At 44.3% G+C, this 18,492-nt stretch overlaps 1 protein-coding gene across 8 annotated transcripts in view; it reads left to right on the top strand.

Annotated features, from left to right (window-relative positions):
• Positions 1-18,492, top strand: part of LRRC4B (leucine rich repeat containing 4B) — a 271,289-nt gene that overhangs the window by 179,327 nt on the left and 73,470 nt on the right. The window contains exon 1 of one of the 8 annotated variants that reach the window (XM_077456263.1): positions 11,472-11,909. The exons of the other annotated variants lie outside the window; for them this stretch is intronic. The gene's annotated coding sequence lies outside the window, so the exon portion shown is untranslated. Of the gene's footprint in view, positions 1-11,471; positions 11,910-18,492 lie in introns of those variants that run through there. 8 annotated transcript variants of the gene reach the window in all.

The raw sequence follows: 18,492 nt of genomic DNA, 5'->3' as shown, positions 1-18,492 counted from the left end.
CAGATTCCTCCAGTAATCATCAATGTAAAGACCACACATTCCTTAAATTATCATCAATATCGTAACCTCCAGATTCCTCTGGTAATCATTAACGTAAGGACCCCAGATTCTGCCAATAATCACCAATGCCGAGATCCCTAGATTCCTCCAATAATCTTTAATGCAGAGACCCCCAGATTCTTCCAGTATTCTACAATGCCAAGATCCCCAGATTCCTCCAATATTCATCACTGCCAAGACCCCCAGATTACTTCAATAATCTTCAATGCAAAGACCCCTAGATTCCTCTAATTATCTTCAATGCCGAGACCCTCAGATTCCTCCAATAATCATCAATGCAGAGACCCCCAGATTCCTCCAATGATCTTCAATGCCGAGATCCCTAGATTCCTCCTATAATCTTTAATGCAGAGACCCCCAGATTCCTCCAGTATTCTAGAATGCCGAGATCCCCAGATTTCTCCAATAACCGTCAATGCCAAGACCCCAAGATTCCTCCAATAATCTTCAATGCCGAGACCCCCAGATTCCTCCAAAAATCTTCAATGCCGAGACCCCCAGATTCCCAAAATAATCTTCAATGCAGAGGCCCCCAGATTCCTTCAATGATCATCAATGCGAAGATTCCAGATGCCGCCAATAATCTTCAATGCTGAGACCCCCAGATTCCTCCATTAATCTCCAATGCAGAGACCCCCAGATTCCTCCAATAATCAATGCCGAGACCCCCAGATTCCTCTGATAATCTTCAATGCTGAGACCCCCCAGATTCATCCAAAAATCATCAATACTGTAACCCCAAGATCCCTCCAATAATCTTTAATGCGGAGACCCCCATATTGCTCTACTAATCTTCAATGCAGACACCCCTTGATTACTCCAATAATCTTTAATGCAGAGAACCCAAGATTCCTCCAACAATTATCAATGCAGAGACCCACAGATTCCACCAATAATCTTCAAGGCTGAAATCTCCAGATTCCTTCAATAATCTTCAATGCAGAGACCCCCAAATTCCTCCTATAATCTTCAATGCTGAGACCCCCAGATTCCTCCAGTAATCATTAATGTAAAGACCACACATTCCTTAAATTATCATCAATATCGTAACCTCCAGATTCCTCTGGTAATCATTAACGTAAGGACCCCAGATTCTGCCAATAATCACCAATGCCGAGAACCCCAAATTCCTTCAATAAACATCAGTGCCAAAACCCCCAGATTCCTCCAATAATCATCAATGCCAAGATCCCAGATTCCTCCAGTAATCATCAATGCCGAGACCCCCAGTTTCCTCAAATGATCTTCAATGCAGAGACCCCTAGATTCCTCCAATAATCATCAATACAGAGATCCCCAGATTTTTCCAGTAATTATCAATAGAGAGACCCCATATTCCTCCAATAATCTTCACTGCCAAGACCCCCAGATTCCACCAATAATCATCAATGCCGAGACCCCCAAATTCCTCCACTAATCATCAATGTAAAGATCCCAGATTCCTCCAATAATATTCAAAACAGAGATCCCCAGACTCGTCCAAAAATTATCAATGCCAAGACCCTCAGATTCCTCCAATAATCTTCAATGTCAAGACCCCAGATTCCTCCAATAATCATCAATGTAAAGACCCCAGTTTCTTCCAATAATCTTCAATGCAGAGACCCCCAGATTCCTCCAATAATCATCAATGCCTAGACCCCAAGATTCCTCCAATAATCTTCAATGTCGAGACCCCCAGATTAATACAATAATCTTCAATGCAGAGAACCCCAGATTCCTCCAATTATCTTCAATGCCTAGAACCCCAGATTCCTCCAATAATAATCAATGCCGAGCCCTCCAATTCCTCCAATAATCATCAATGCTCTAGACCCCCTGAATCCACCAATATTCATCAATGCTGAGACCCCCAGATTCCTCAAATAATCTAAAATGCTGAGACCCTCAGATTCCACAAATAATCTACAATGTTGAGACCCTCAGATTCCTCCAATTACCTTGAATGCAGAACCCCCAGATTCCTCTACTAATCTTCAAAGGAAGAGACCCCCATATTGCTTCAATAATTATCAAGGCCAAAACCCCCTGATTCCACCAATATTCATCAATGCCAAGACCCCCAGATTCCTCCAATGATCTTCAATGCCGAGATCCCTAGATTCCTCCAATAATCTTTAATGCAGAGACCCCCAGATTCTTCCAGTATTCTACAATGCCAAGATCCCCAGATTCCTCCAATATTCATCAATGCCAAGACCCCCAGATTACTCCAATAATCTTCAATGCAAAGACCCGTAGATTCCTCTAATTATCTTCAATGCCAAGACCCCCAGATTCCACCGGTAATCTTCAATACAGAGACCCCCAGATTCCTCTAATTATCTTCAATGCCGAGACCCTCAGATTCCTCCAATAATCTTCAATGCCAAGACCCCCTGATTCCTCCAATAATCATCAATGCAGAGACCCCCAGATTCCTCCAATGATCTTCAATGCCGAGATCCCTAGATTCCTCCTATAATCTTTAATGCAGAGACCCCCAGATTCTTCCAGTATTGTACAATGCCGAGATCCCCAGATTCCTCCAATAACCGTCAATGCCAAGACCCCAAGATTCCTCCAATAATCTTCAATGCCGAGACCCCAAGATTCCTCCAAAAATCTTCAATGCCGAGACCCCAGATTCCTAAAATAATCTTCAATGCAGAGGCCCCCAGATTCCTTCAATGATCATCAATGCGAAGATTCCCGATTCCGCCAATAATCTTCAATGCTGAGACTCCCAGATTCCTCCAATAATGTCCAATGCACAGACCCCCAGATTCCTCCAATAATCAATGCCGAGACCCCCAGATTCCTCCGATAATCTTCAATGCTGAGACCCCCCAGATTCCTCCAAAAATCATCAATACTGTAACCCCAAGATCCCTCCAATAATCTTTAATGCGGAGACCCCCCATATTGCTCTAATAATCTTCAATGCAGACACCCCTTGATTACTCCAATAATCTTTAATGCAGACAACCCCAGATTCCTCCAACAATTAGCAATGCAGAGACCCACAGATTCCACCAATAATCTTCAAGGCTGAAATCTCCAGATTCCTTCAATAATCTTCAATGCAGAGACCCCCAGATTCCGCCAATAATCATCAATACTGAGACCCCCAGATTCCTCCAGTAATCATCAATGTAAAGACCACACATTCCTTAAATAATCATCAATATCGTAACCTCCAGATTCCTCTGCTAATCATTAATGTAAGGACCACAGATTCTGCTAATAATCACCAATGCCAAAAAACCCAAATTCCTTCAATAAACATCAGTGCCAAAACCCCCAGATTCCTCTAATAATCATCAATGCAGAGACCCCCAGATTCCTCCAATAATCATCAATGCCGTGATCCCAGATTCCTCCAGTAATCATCAATGGCGAGACCCCCAGTTTCCTCAAATGATCTTCAATGCAGAGACCCCAGATTCCTCCAATAATCTTCAATGCCGTGACCCCCAAATTCCTCCACTAATCATCAATGTAAAGATCCCAGATTCCTCCAATAATATTCAATGCAGAGACCTCAGATTCCTCCAATAATCATCTATGTAAAGACCCCAGATTCTTCCCATAATCTTCAATGCAGAGACCCCCAGATTCCTCCAATAATCATCAATGCCTAGACCCCAAGATTCCTCCAATAATCTTCAATGTCGAGGCCCCCAGATTATTCCAATAATCTTCAATGCAGAGAACCCCAGATTCCTCCAATAATCTTCAATGCCGAGAACCCCAGATTCCTCCAATAATAATCAATGCCGTGCCCCCCCAATTCCTCCAATAATCATCAATGCTGAGACCCCTTGAATGCACCAATATTCATCAATGCTGAAACCCCCAGATTCCTCAAATAATCTAAAATGCTGAGACCCTCAGAGTCCACAAATAATCTTCAATGTTGAGACCCCCAGATTCCACAAATAATCTACAATGTTGAGACCCCCAGATTCCTCCAATTATCTTGAATGCAGAAGCCCCAGATTCCTCTACTAATCTTAAAAGGAAGAGACTCCCATGTTCCTTCAAAAATCATCAATGCCAAAACCCCCTGATTCCACCAATAATCATCAATTCTGAGACCTCCAGATTCCTCCAATGATCTTCAATGCCGAGATCCCTAGATTCCTCCAATAATCTTTAATGCAGAGACCCCCAGATTCTTCCAGTATTCTACAATGCCGAGATCCCCAGATTCCTCTAATATTCATCAATGCCAAGACTCCCAGATTACTCCAATAATCTTCAATGCAAAGACCCGTAGATTCCTCTAATTATCTTCAATGCCAAGACCCCCAGATTCCACCGGTAATCTTCAATACAGAGACCCCCAGATTCCTCCTGTAATCTTCAGTGCAGAGACCCCCAGATTCCTCTAATTATCTTCAATACAGAGACCCTCAGAATCCTCCAATAATCTTCAATGCCAAGACCCCCAGATTCCTCCAATGATCATCAATGCAGAGACCCCCAGATTCCTCCAATAATCTTCAATGCGAAGATCCCAGAGTCCGCCAATAATCTTCAATGCCGAGACCCTCAGATTCCTCCAAAAATCATCAATACTGTAACCCCAAGATCTCTCCAATAATCTTTAATGCGGAGACCCCCATATTGCTCTAATAATCTTCAATGCAGACACCCCTTGATTACTCCAATAATCTTTAATGCAGAGAACCCCAGATTCCTCCAACAATTATCAATGCAGAGACCCACAGATTCCACCAATAATCTTCAAGGCTGAAATCTCCAGATTCCTTCAATAATCTTCAATGCAGAGACCCCCAAATTCCTCCTATAATCTTCAATGCTGAGACCCCCAGATTCCTCCAGTAATCATCAATGTAAAGACCACACATTCCTTAAATTATCATCAATATCGTAACCTCCAGATTCCTCTGGTAATCATTAACGTAAGGACCCCAGATTCTGCCAATAATCACCAATACCGAGAACCCCAAATTCCTTCAATAAATATCAGTGCCAAAACCCCCAGATTCCTCCAATAATCATCAATGCCAAGATCCCAGATTCCTCCAGTAATCATCAATGCCGAGACCCCCAGTTTCCTCAAATGATCTTCAATGCAGAGACCCCTAGATTCCTCCAATAATCATCAATACAGAGATCCCCAGATTTTTCCAGTAATCATCAATAGAGAGACCCCATATTCCTCCAATAATCTTCACTGCCAAGACCCCCAGATTCCACCAATAATCAACAATGCCGAGACCCCCAAATTCCTCCACTAATCATCAATGTAAAGATCCCAGATTCCTCCAATAATATTCAAAACAGAGATCCCCAGACTCGTCCAAAAATTATCAATGCCAAGACCCTCAGATTCCTCCAATAATCTTCAATGTCAAGACCCCAGATTCCTCCAATAATCATCAATGTAAAGACCCCAGTTTCTTCCAATAATCTTCAATGCAGAGACCCCCAGATTCCTCCAATAATCATCAATGCCTAGACCCCAAGATTCCTCCAATAATCTTCAATGTCGAGACCCCCAGATTAATACAATAATCTTCAATGCAGAGAACCCCAGATTCCTCCAATTATCTTCAATGCCTAGAACCCCACATTCCTCCAATAATAATCAATGCCGAGCCCTCCAATTCCTCCAATAATCATCAATGCTCTAGACCCCCTGAATCCACCAATATTCATCAATGCTGAGACCCCCAGATTCCTCAAATAATCTAAAATGCTGAGACCCTCAGATTCCTCCAATAATCTTCAATGTCAAGACCCCAGATTCCTCCAATAATCATCAATGTAAAGACCCCAGTTTCTTCCAATAATCTTCAATGCAGAGACCCCCAGATTCCTCCAATAATCATCAATGCCTAGACCCCAAGATTCCTCCAATAATCTTCAATGTCGAGACCCCCAGATTAATACAATAATCTTCAATGCAGAGAACCCCAGATTCCTCCAATTATCTTCAATGCCTAGAACCCCAGATTCCTCCAATAATAATCAATGCCGAGCCCTCCAATTCCTCCAATAATCATCAATGCTCTAGACCCCCTGAATCCACCAATATTCATCAATGCTGAGACCCCCAGATTCCTCAAATAATCTAAAATGCTGAGACCCTCAGATTCCACAAATAATCTACAATGTTGAGACCCTCAGATTCCTCCAATTACCTTGAATGCAGAACCCCCAGATTCCTCTACTAATCTTCAAAGGAAGAGACCCCCATATTGCTTCAATAATTATCAAGGCCAAAACCCCCTGATTCCACCAATATTCATCAATGCCAAGACCCCCAGATTCCTCCAATGATCTTCAATGCCGAGATCCCTAGATTCCTCCAATAATCTTTAATGCAGAGACCCCCAGATTCTTCCAGTATTCTACAATGCCAAGATCCCCAGATTCCTCCAATATTCATCAATGCCAAGACCCCCAGATTACTCCAATAATCTTCAATGCAAAGACCCGTAGATTCCTCTAATTATCTTCAATGCCAAGACCCCCAGATTCCACCGGTAATCTTCAATACAGAGACCCCCAGATTCCTCTAATTATCTTCAATGCCGAGACCCTCAGATTCCTCCAATAATCTTCAATGCCAAGACCCCCTGATTCCTCCAATAATCATCAATGCAGAGACCCCCAGATTCCTCCAATGATCTTCAATGCCGAGATCCCTAGATTCCTCCTATAATCTTTAATGCAGAGACCCCCAGATTCTTCCAGTATTCTACAATGCCGAGATCCCCAGATTCCTCCAATAACCGTCAATGCCAAGACCCCAAGATTCCTCCAATAATCTTCAATGCCGAGACCCCAAGATTCCTCCAAAAATCTTCAATGCCGAGACCCCAGATTCCTAAAATAATCTTCAATGCAGAGGCCCCCAGATTCCTTCAATGATCATCAATGCGAAGATTCCCGATTCCGCCAATAATCTTCAATGCTGAGACTCCCAGATTCCTCCAATAATGTCCAATGCACAGACCCCCAGATTCCTCCAATAATCAATGCCGAGACCCCCAGATTCCTCCGATAATCTTCAATGCTGAGACCCCCCAGATTCCTCCAAAAATCATCAATACTGTAACCCCAAGATCCCTCCAATAATCTTTAATGCGGAGACCCCCCATATTGCTCTAATAATCTTCAATGCAGACACCCCTTGATTACTCCAATAATCTTTAATGCAGACAACCCCAGATTCCTCCAACAATTAGCAATGCAGAGACCCACAGATTCCACCAATAATCTTCAAGGCTGAAATCTCCAGATTCCTTCAATAATCTTCAATGTAGAGACCCCCAGATTCCGCCAATAATCATCAATACTGAGACCCCCAGATTCCTCCAGTAATCATCAATGTAAAGACCACAGATTCCTTAAATAATCATCAATATCGTAACCTCCAGATTCTGCCAATAATCACCAATGCCGAGAACCCCCCAAATTCTTTCAATAAACATCAATGCCAAAACCCCCAGATTCCTCCAATAATCAGCAGTGCTCAGACCCCCAGATTACTCCAATAACCATCAATGCTGAGACCCCCAGATTGCTCCAATAATCATCAATGCCGAGATCCCAGATTCCTCCAGTAATCATCAATGCCGAGACCCCCAGTTTCCTCAAATGATCTTCAATGCAGAGACCCCTAGATTCCTCCAATAATCATCAATGCAGAGATCCCCAGATTTCTCCAGTAATCATCAATACATAGACCCCATATTCCTCCAATAATCTTCAATGCCGAGACCCCCAGATTCCTCCAATAATATTCAATGCCCCCATATTCCTTCAACAATTATCAATGCAGAGACAACCAGATTCCACCAATAATCTTCAAGGCTGAAATCTCCAGATTCCTCCTATAATCTTCAATGCAGAGACCCCCAGATTCCTCCAATAGTCTTTACTGCAGAGACCCCAAGTTTCCTCCAATATTCTTTAATGCCAAGACCTTCAGATTCCTCCAATAATCTTCACTGCCAAGACCCCCACATTCCTCCAATAATCATCAATGCAGACACCCCCAGATTCCTCCAATAATCTTCAATGCAGAGACCCCCAGATTCCACCAATAATCTTCAAGGCCAAGACCCCCGGATTACTCCAATAATTTTCAATGCCCAGACCCCCAGATTCCCCCAAAAATCTTCAATGCCGAGACCCAGATTCCTAAAATAATCTTCAATGCAGAGACCCCCAGGTTCCTAAAATAATCTTCAAGGCCGAGACCCCCGGATTACTCCAATAATTTTCAATGCCGAGACCCCCAGATTCCTCCAAAAATCTTCAATGCCGAGACCCAGATTCCTAAAATAATCTTCAATGCAGAGACCCCCAGATTCCTTCAATGATCATCAATGCGAAGATCCCAGATTCCACCAATAATCGCCAATGCAAGGACCCCAAGATTCCTCCAATAATCAATGCCGAGACCCCCAGATTCCTCCAATAATCTTCAATGCTGAGACCCCCCAGATTCCTCCAATAATCATCAATACTGTAACCCCCAGATTCCTCCACTAATCATCAATGTAAAGACCCCAGATTCTGACAATAATCATCAAAGCCGAGACCCCAGATTCCTACAATAATCGTCAATTCAGAGACCCCAGATTCCTCCAATAATCATCAATGCCTAGACCCCAGATTCCTCCAATAATCATCAATGCCTAGACCCCATGATTCCTCCAATAATCTTCAATGTCGAGACCCCCAGATTAATCCAATAATCTTCAATGCAGAGAACCCCAGATTCCTCCAATAATCTTCAATGCCGAGAACCCCAGATTCCTCCAATAATCATCAATGCCGAGACCCCCTGAATCCACCAATATTGATCAATGCTGAGACCCCCAGATTCCTCAAATAATCTAAAATGCTGAGACCCTCAGATTTCACAAATAATCTACAATGTTGAGACCCCCAGATTCCACAAATAATCTACAATGTTGAGACCCCCAGATTCCTCCAATTATCTTGAATGCAGAACCCCCAGATTCCTCTACTAATCTTCAAAGGAAGAGACTCCCATGTTCCTTCAATAATCATCAATGCCAAAACCCCCTGATTCCACCAATAATCATCAATTCTGAGACCTCCAGATTCCTCCAATGATCTTCAATGCCGAGATCCCTAGATTCCTCCAATAATCTTTAATGCAGAGACCCCCAGATTCTTCCAGTATTCTACAATGCCAAGATCCCCAGATTCCTCCAATATTCATCAATGCCAAGACCCCCAGATTACTCCAATAATCTTCAATGCAAAGACCCGTAGATTCCTCTAATTATCTTCAATGCCAAGACCCCCAGATTCCACCGGTAATCTTCAATGCCAAGACCCCCAGATTCCACCGGTAATCTTCAATACAGAGACCCCCAGATTCCTCCCGTAATCTTCAGTGCAGAGACCCCCAGATTCCTCTAATTATCTTCAATGCAGAGACCCCCAGATTCCTCCAATGATCATCAATGCAGAGACCCCCAGATTCCTCCAAAAATCTTCAATGCGAAGATCCCAGATTCTGCCAATAATCTTCAATGCCGAGACCCCCAGATTCCTCCAAAAATCATCAATACTGTAACCCCAAGATCCCTCCAATAATCTTTAATGCGGAGACCCCCATATTGCTCTAATAATCTTCAATGCAGACACCCCTTGATTCCTCCAATAATCTTTAATGCAGAGAACCCCAGATTCCTCCAACAATTATCAATGCAGAGACCCACAGATTCCACCAAAAACTTCAAGGCTGAAATCTCCAGATTCCTTCAATACCGAGACCCCCAAATTCCTCCTATAATCTTCAATGCTGAGACCCCCAGATTCCGCCAATAATCATCAATACTGAGACCCCCAGATTCCGCCAATAATCATCAATACTGAGACCCCCAGATTCCTCCAGTAATCATCAATGTAAAGACCACAGATTCCTTAAATAATCATCAATATCGTAACCTCCAGATTCTGCCAATAATCACCAATGCCGAGAACCCCCCAAATTCCTTCAATAAACATCAATGCCAAAACCCCCAGATTCCTCCAATAATCAGCAGTGCTGAGCCCCCCAGATTACTCCAATAACCATCAATGCTGAGACCCCCAGATTGCTCCAATAATCATCAATGCCGAGATCCCAGATTCCTCCAGTAATCATCAATGCTGAGACCCCCAGTTTCCTCAAATGATCTTCAATGTAGAGACCCCTAGATTCCTCCAATAATCATCAATGCAGAGATCCCCAGATTTCTCCAGTAATCATCAATACATAGACCCCATATTCCTCCAATAATCTTCAATGCCGAGGCCCCCAGATTCCTCCAATAATATTCAATGCCCCCATATTCCTCCAACAATTATCAATGCAGAGACCCCCAGATTCCACCAATAATCTTCAAGGCTGAAATCTACAGATTCCTCCTATAATCTTCAATGCAGAGACCCCCAGATTCCTCCAATAGTCTTTACTGCCGAGACCCCAAGTTTCCTCCAATATTCTTTAATGCCAAGACCCTCAGATTCCTCCCATAATCCTCACTGCCAAGACCCCCACATTCCTCCAATAATCATCAATGCAGAGACCCCCAGATTCCTCCAATAATCTTCAAGGCCGAGACCCCCAGATTCCACCAATAATCTTCAAGGCCAAGACCCCCGGATTACTCCAATAATTTTCAATGCCGAGACCCCCAGATTCCTCCAAAAATCTTCAATGCCGAGACCCAGATTCCTAAAATAATCTTCAATGCAGAGACCCCCAGATTCCTTCAATGATCATCAATGTGAAGATCCCAGATTCCACCAATAATCGCCAACGCAGAGACCCCAAGGTTTCTCCAATAATCAATGCTGAGACCCCCAGATTCCTCCAATAATCATCAATACTGTAACCCCCAGATTCCTCCACTAATCATCAATGTAAAGACCCCAGATTCTGCCAATAATCATCAAAGCTGAGACCCCAGATTCCTCCAATAATCGTCAATTCAGAGACCCCAGATTCCTCCAATAATCTTCAATGCCGAGACCCCCAGATTCCTCCAATAATCTTTAATGCAGAGACCCCAAGATTCCTTGAATTATCTTCAATGCAGAGACCCCCAGATTCCTCCAATAATCTTCAATGTCGAGACCCCCAGATTGCTCCAATAATGATCAATGCCGAGACCCCCAGATTCCTCAAATGATTTTCAATGCCGAGACCCCAGATTCTTCAAATGATTTTCAATGCCGAGACCCCCAGATTCCTCCAATAATCTTTAATGCCAAGACCCCCAGATTCCTTGAATTATCTTCAATGCAGAGACCCCTAGATTCCTCCAATAATCTTCAGTGTCGAGACCCCCAAATTCCTCCAATAATCATCAAGGTGGTGGATAATTAGCATAGCCCTAAATGTTGTATACCCAAATATGTGAAAATGTGATAAAACACACAACAAAAAGATGCACAATATGATATAAAGTAGTCCGCATAAACACAAATGTTCGAATATAAATATTCCCGAAAGCTTTCCTGTAACCTACATTGCTTTTATTGATGTTTTATCATTTCATGATCACTTTTACATTTTTTTGCGTGTCATTTATAATTTATGACATAATGCAATAAACCTATTGGTTTTTTTGACCTGCACCATTTGGAGCCCCTCTGTTCCTTTTTCCTCATATTTTTACCTCGAGCATTGGAGGAGAAAAAGAGAACTTATCCTAGATACGCCCACTTCAGAGTGTTTGCTCCTCTGGAGCCCGGAAGACAGAGAATTGAGGACCCCCCACCAAGGATCTATTCAATCATAACCTACACTCGGCACCAGATTGTGATTTTAAGCCTTAATGACCCACAGTCGTATATCGGTAAGAGTACCCATCTTTTTATCCTTGAATAGTTGGTGTTAATATGACTTCAGACAACTAGTTCCAGCTCCTACCATCTGTGTTGCTCTTTCCAGATTCTTTTAGTGTTTGGCACCACCCTACTGGAATATTTATATTCGCACATTTGTGTTTATGCTAACTACTTTATTATAGGGTACATTGGAGTCAATTCCTTCAGTCCAAATTACACTCACCCAGTTCTCTGTTTTGGTTTTGCACTTTTATGTAAATTATATCATATTGTGCATCTTTTTGTTGTGTGTTTTATCACATTTTCACATATTTGTGTATACAACATTTAGCGCTACACTAATTATCCACCACTTTGTTCAGCTTTATTTGCTTGAGTGTTAGCTGCTTATCACGTTTCTACATTGTAGCGCAGTGTTTTCTTTTTCTTTTAATCATAAATGTAAAGACCCCAGATTCCTCCAGTAATCATCAATGTAAAGACCCCAGATACCTCCAATAATCTTTAATGTAAAGACCCCTAGATTCCTCCAATAATCATCAATGCCGAGACCCCCTGTTTACTCCATTAATCATCAATGCAGAGACCCCCAGTTTACTCCAATAATCTTTAATGCAGAGACCCTCAGATTCCTCCAATATTCTTCAATGCCGAGACCCCCAGATTCCTCCAATAATCATCAATGCCGAGACCCCCAGATTCCTCCAATAATCATCAATGCCGAGACCCTCAGATTCCTCCAATATTCTTCAATGCCAAAACCCCCAGATTCCTCCAATAGTCATCAATGTAAAGACCCCAGATACCTCCAATAATCTTTAATGCAGAGACCCTCAGATTCCTTCAATATTCTTCAATGCCGAGACCCCCAGATTCCTCCAATAATCATCAACGCACAGACCCTCAGATTCCCCCAATATTCTTCAATGCCGAAACCCCCAGATTCCTCCAATAATCATCAATGTAAAGTCCCCAGATTCCTCCACTAATGTTCAATGCAGAGACCCCAGATTCCTCCACTAATCATCAATGCAGATGTATGTAGCGGTGTAGTTGCCACTAGTAACAAACATCCACCAAATCACCCCGCTGCCAGACTTCCATTTATCACTTGCAGAGACAATGAACAGTCATTTACTTTGTTTTGTTTTTGTTTATTGTAGGGTACAACTTGGTTGGGGAAAGGGGTATATGGGATGCCCATAGGATAGTTCACATTGCCATCATATTTTTGAGATCTTACTGATTAGCACTTTAGTTTGAGCCTGAAGGAATAATGCGCATTTGTAAAAGCCACAGTCCTTTCTCTGCATCACCATGCAGACTATTGCTCCTCCTCTGCATAACTCCCGCAGACTATTACTTCCAGAACTCCCTCACCCATAACCGTGTAAGGATGAGGACATCACTCTTGACCATGTAAGGGTGATGTTCTCAGAAATCCTCTCCTCCTGCACAAACTTCTCCTGTGGTTATCAATGTAATGTAATATGTCACATCTTCTTCTGTAAGCAAGAAGGACCCACTCTGAATAGTTCCTCAAGCTGGCTCTGGTTGCTCACTGCTACTAGGCCAGAGGCCTGCAGCACCTCTCCCTGGAGGCCTAGTAAATTAAAAGCACATTTTGGGCGATGGACTACTGTTCCCAGCTTGCAAATCTTGTGCCCTCGGACCACATTGATTTGACACAACAGTCTCTCCTCTGATCCAGGACTCCTCTTCATTGACCATGAATGATGAGGACTTCACTAATGACCATGTAGAAGTGAAGTTCCCTCACAGACTTCCTGGTACATCCAGCCCTTCGTTGTGGTATACTCACCGATCTTTCTCTGCCCTGAGTCCTTCATGGAGAACTTAACCAGACCATACTTTCATGAGGGCCACGTACCTGATGTGAGACTGAAGTAATGGGGAGGCCTCCCTTGCACTTCAGGTCCTTAAAGCCTCTGTAGATGGAGACAGAGACTTGGTGGACACCGAGTGGCAGGGGTACAGAGCACCGTGCAAGCCTTAGTCCCAGATCTGAGCTGAGGTCAAGTCCAGTTGGGCAACAAAGCATAAAAGGGTTAATCCAAAGAAGAATAGTTGAGATCCAAGCCGGGGTCGGTTCCAATCTGGCAGCTTAGTACAAAAGGGGCAAAGAAGTTGAATGGCTAAAGTACAAATCGGAGGTCAATGGCAAGCAGAAATCAAGAGTAGTAAAATAGGTTTCCAGGTCACAACAGGTTCAGACAGATCACACACTACCACAGGAACAAAGGGGGACTGAAGATAATCCAGCAATTTGGCAGTGTCTGGGCTGGGCTTATATAGGGAAGTTTGAGGTTACTTCCTGTGCTCCTTCTGGGGATTTTCCCATCTTTTTCCATCAGGTTGAGGTCACTTCCTATGCACGTCCTGGGCATTTTCCTGCCCTTTTCCATCAAGTCTTCTGCGCAAGTGCGGGTTGGAACCCTGAGGGATCTTTGGAGCATGCTCAGTTGGCAGGGATTTCCTCTTGCAGTAACACGCCATTGGTGCATGTGTAGTAAGCCCTGGACTCTTACAGAGCCCCCCGAAGGCATAAAGCTCGCTGAAAGAACTGCCAGAGAAGATCTGGAGCGTGGATATGTGACTCAGCTTCCCAGGAATTCTCTTCAGGTCCGTAACCCCTTCACTGTACCAGAAATTGGCGTCCGCAGCCCCTTCTATGGCAATCCAGGATGGCCTCCACCTCGTAATCCTCAATCCATTTAATCATAGAGGGAGCCAGAGGACGGTCTTCACATTCCCCAAAGGGGTTCGCTGCCACAGGCTTCAAGAGGGAGGCATGGAAGATCAGGGTGAGAGCAGTTTGAGTTTGTAGACAACAGGGTTGAATCGGGACAGGACAGGGAAGGGCCCAATGAACTTAGAGCCCAACTTCTTGGAGAGACAGGCCCACTTTAAATGCTTGATAGACAGCCAAACCTTGTCTCCTGGTTGAAGATCCAGGTTTTTCTGCCATCTTCGATCATAGATGGTCTTGTAATCCAGGTGTGCCTTAGTCCGAGATCCGAGCCATGGTCATGTCCAGTTGTACAAGGAAGCATAAAAGGGTTAATCCGAAGAAGAATGGTCAAGATCCAAGCTGGGGTCAGTTCCAATCTGGCAGCTGAGTACAAAAGGGGCAAAGAAGTAGAATGGCTAAGGTACAAATCTGAGGTCAATGGCAAGCAGCAATCAAGAGTAGTCAAATAGGTTTCCAGGTCACAACAGGTTCAGACAGATCACACACTACCACAGGAACAAAGGGGGGGCTGAAGATAATCCAGCAATTTGGCAGTGTCTGGGTGTCAGGGCTGGCTTATCCCTTCCTCCTCTGGGCTGGCCGCTCAGCTGTCGGCTAATTGCCAGCTCTTATCTCTTTCGACAGTTACCAGCTGTTCCTGATGATGCTCGTCTGACCTGCCTATTTAAAGCCTTCCAGCTCACTTTTCCATTGCCTTCACGTTGGTCACATCACAAGGAACCATCTCCTGCTGTTTGTTTCAAGGCTGGCTTGCTGATATCCCTCCTGGCGTCTTATCCTGCTTGCAGTTGCTCTCCTTGGATCCCTGACTTCTGGCCTGGCTGATTACCCGATCTGGTTAATGAACTTTGGACTGGCTGACTACCCGATCTGGCTACTGGACTCTGGCTATGCTTGACTACGCTTTTTCTATTTACCTTTTTATTTTTATTAATAAACAAGTGTGATTTGATTGTACTTCTGTCTCAGTCTGTTTCATGGCTTCTGACACTGGGCTGGGCTTATATAGGGAAGTTTGAGGTCACTTCCTGTGCGCCTTCTGGGGATTTTCCACCTTTTTCTATCAGGTTATGTAATTTGCTGTGCGCCTCCTGGGTATTTTCCCGCCTTTTTCCATCAGGTTGAGGTCACTTCCTATGCACGTCCTGGGTATTTTCCTGCCCTTTTCCATCAAGTCTTCTGCGCAAGTGCGGGTTTGCACCTTGAGGGATCATTGGCGCATGCTCAGTTGGCACGGATTTCCTCTTGCGGCAACACACCATTGGTGCATGTGTAGTAAGCCCTGGACTCTTACAGAGCCCCCCAAAGGCATAAAGCTTGCTGAAAGAACTGCCAGAGAAGATCTGGAGCGTGGATATGTGACTCAGGTTCCCAGGAATTCTCTTCAGGTCCGTAACCCCTCCACTGTACCAGAAATTGGCATCCGCTGCCCCTTCTACAGCAATCCAGGATGGCCTCTACCTCATACTCCTTAATCCCTTTAATCATAGAGGGAGCCGGAAGACGGGCTCCACATTCCCCAAAGGGGTTCGGAGCCACAAGCTTCAAGAGGGAGACATGGAAGACAGGGTAGATTAGGGTGAGAGCAGTTTGAGTTTGTAGACAACAGGGTTGAATTGGGACAAGACAGAGAAGGGTCCAATGAACTTAGGGCCCAATTTCTTGGAGAGACAGGCCAACTTCAAATGTCTCGCCATTGGTGCATGCGTACTAAGCCCTGGACTCTTACACATACGTTCCAACAGCTTCACCTGCCCCTCATCTCCATTAGTTCCTTATCAATGACCGTGTAATGATAAGGACATTGCCAATGACTGTGTAAAGGCAAAGTTCCCTCACAGCTCTCCCTTGGCCTCCTCCTATGATCAGCACACCCCGCCCAGATGGGGCTGCCCTCCTGCTGCTGTCTAGTATTCAATTCTTCACTTCACCCGGCCAACTACTTCCCCCAGTGGCATGTTACCTCAGCTTATATAGGAGGCCCGCCCCCTGCCAATTCCAGTTGGGAATTGGTCAGGGCTCCCACATGAGCTGCCTGGCACTCCAGTATCAGGCCCTGCCCCTCTTCCAGAACATTCTCCCTGGAAGCAGGGGAGGCGCCTCAGAACTAGAGCACAGGTGATCACACCCACTGCTACTCTAACCACTCCCTGCCCCCAGATCAAAACAGACAGGCCTAGCTTGAAGCATAGGCCTGCCTAAATTTTCCTGTACTGACAGACTACCTAGCAAAAATTCTATGCTAGCCCATACCTATTGGTAGAGGGTGCTACGCAAAGATCCCCAAATTCCTCCAATTATCATCAATGCTGAGACCTCCAGATTCCTCCAATAATCTTCAATGCAGAGACCTCCATATTCCTCCAATTATCATCAATGCTGGGACCCCCAGATTCCTCCAGTTATCATCAATGTCAAGACCCCCAGATTCCTCCAATAATCTTCAATGTAAAGACCCCCAGATTCCTCCAATAATCGTCAATGCAGAGACCCCCAGATTCCCTAACTCAGAAATGTCAAGACCTCAGATTCCTCAATCTTCAATGCGGAGACCCCTAGATTCCTCCAATAATCACCATACTTGACTGTAGACAAGACACACTTGTCTTTATACTCCTCACCTGGTTGCCGCCACACAAGCTTCACACCATTTGAACCAAATAAATTTATCTGGGTCTCATCAGACCACAGGGCATGGCTCCAGTAATCTATGACCAGTGTAGTTCAGAGGTACCCAACCTGCCTCTTACTGCTATACCACTTGTACTCCAACATCCCCATTTCTTACCCTTCTAAAATGATGAGACCACACCTTCATTATGGAGTATAAATGGCCATAGAAGCCTATTTATTATTCACATCATATAAATAACTCCAATTTCAAATATATACCAAAATATCACCTCGCCTTGTTTAACTCCAGTCTGTTGGTCTTTGACGGCCCCCCAAACTCTTAACACATATTCCACCAATACACTGCGGGGCCAATTTTTCACATGATAGGCCTCCGGCGGATAATCAGCTCGGAGACAACCCCCTTCCCGCAGTGCAACCATTATAGTATTCCAGCTAACCTTTCGCTGGAATACACCGGTGGGGCACATACTACCGATGAGCCCCCCACCCCTTTCCATCACATATGTTTAATGCCACCGTCAAAGACCAACAAAGCATCGCCAATCCACAGCTGCCATGCTCCTGAAAGAAACAAAACACATTAACCAAGAAACACAGACACATATAACATATAGGGAGGGCGGGTGGGAAAAACTGCCCCCTCCTTTCTTTCTCCACAACTTTCTGTTCCCCAGCCCAGCCCTGCCTCCTCCTTATATAGTAACACTCCCCCTTGGACTTTACTCACTGTCTCCTCCCCTCTTATCTCTTCATATTAACCCATGCATTGTCTCCCCTAAACACACTGTAATGCCTGGCCCTGCACTACTTTTTCTTTTCTGTATTTTCCATTGCGGGCCTCACTTGTCTTTAGTCTGCATGTCTTCAGCAAACTGTTTGCAGGCTTTCTTGTGCATCACCTTTAGAAGAGGCTTCCTTCTGGGAAATGCAGACCAATTTGATACAATGTGCATATGGTCTGAGCACTGAAAGGCTGACCCCCCACCCCTTCAACCTTTGCAGCAATGCTGGCAGCACTCATACGTCTATTTCCCAAAGACAACCTCTGGATATGACGCTGAGCATGTGACCTCAACTTCTTTGGTGGACCATGGTGAGGCCTGTTCTGAGGGAAACCTGTCCTGTTATACCTCTGTATGGTCTTGGCCACCGTGCTGCATCTCATTTTCGGGATCTTGGCA

This window comes from Lithobates pipiens, unplaced genomic scaffold, assembly GCF_037356315.1.
Source record: "Lithobates pipiens isolate NorthernLeopardFrog02 unplaced genomic scaffold, aLitPip1_a1.2 Scaffold_27, whole genome shotgun sequence".
Classification (NCBI taxonomy): Eukaryota; Metazoa; Chordata; class Amphibia; order Anura; family Ranidae; genus Lithobates; species Lithobates pipiens.
Note: the sequence above shows the minus strand (reverse complement) of the source record. Positions and strands in the feature narration are given on the sequence as shown.